Source organism: Penaeus monodon, chromosome 34, assembly GCF_015228065.2.
Source record: "Penaeus monodon isolate SGIC_2016 chromosome 34, NSTDA_Pmon_1, whole genome shotgun sequence".
NCBI lineage: Eukaryota > Metazoa > Arthropoda > Malacostraca > Decapoda > Penaeidae > Penaeus > Penaeus monodon.
In genome coordinates, this window is record NC_051419.1 from 33,289,625 (window position 1) to 33,290,668 (window position 1,044).

General features: G+C 25.3%; 1 protein-coding gene across 1 annotated transcript in view; it reads left to right on the forward strand.

The window, feature by feature from the left end:
• LOC119594754 (E3 SUMO-protein ligase PIAS2-like) overlaps positions 1-1,044 on the forward strand; it is a gene marked incomplete in the record, with an annotated part of 27,168 nt that overhangs the window by 10,185 nt on the left and 15,939 nt on the right.

Sequence of the window (1,044 nt, forward strand, 5' to 3'; positions counted from 1 at the left end):
CTAGAATATACTTCTGGTAGCCAAATATTTGGAAGTTTGTAGAGCCAGGCATACATTCTTTCATTTCTTAAATTGAATGAAATAATAATGATTGTAGTAGTTATAAATGCATTGGGATTGGGTAAATAATCAGGAAGGTTTCATTTGTTGGGGTAACAAAAAAATCCAAAATGGAACTAAAGGGGTAAAAAAGGAATTTGCACCTCCTACGCCCACCAGGGAAGAAAGTTAGTAGGTAAAGAAGTAGCTGAACCAGAATTTTATCACCTAAATGAAGTGGAGACGAGACGATAAAAACACTGGTTTTTTTCCTCCCCCCTGCTTAAGCGCCGACCAATGGGTCCCAAAAACCCACTCCTGCACCTCCCCAAAAAACACCTGCCTCTGCAGTTCAGGCGCCGGGGGAACAAATGGGGGTTATAGGTGGAAATTTTATGGGTGTTGGTAAAGTTATTTTCAACGAACAAAAATGGGACTGTGGAAATTTTGGTGGAAAGAGGGAAAAAAAGGGGAAAAAAAAAAATTGTTTATTATGATTTTAATTTTTTTATTAAGAAAATTGTTTGTAATAATTGTATATTTTATTAATTTTAGAATAATAAAGGTAAATTTGCTGTTGTTTTCTTTATTTTTATCATCATTGTATTTGTTTTCTTTCTTCTTTATTATTTAAAAATTTTTCCTTTTCTTTATAATGTCATTTATATTATTCCATTTATTTTTACTACATAAAATTTTATATAATTTTATTAAATATTGTTTTTTATTTTATATAATTTATTGTTATAATGATCTTTAATTATTTTATATCCTTTTAATTTTATACCTATTTATTATTTTTGTCATTTAATACAATAAAAAAACACATATTTATTTTTAATTTATATTTATTTTATTTATTTATTTTTTCTCCTTCAAAATTGTTTCATTTTTCTTCCATTAAAATACCAAAATATAAATTATATAAATTAAAAAATCTTATTAATATTTTTAATATAATTTTTTTAATAATAAATATAAAAATACATTGAAATATATAATTTT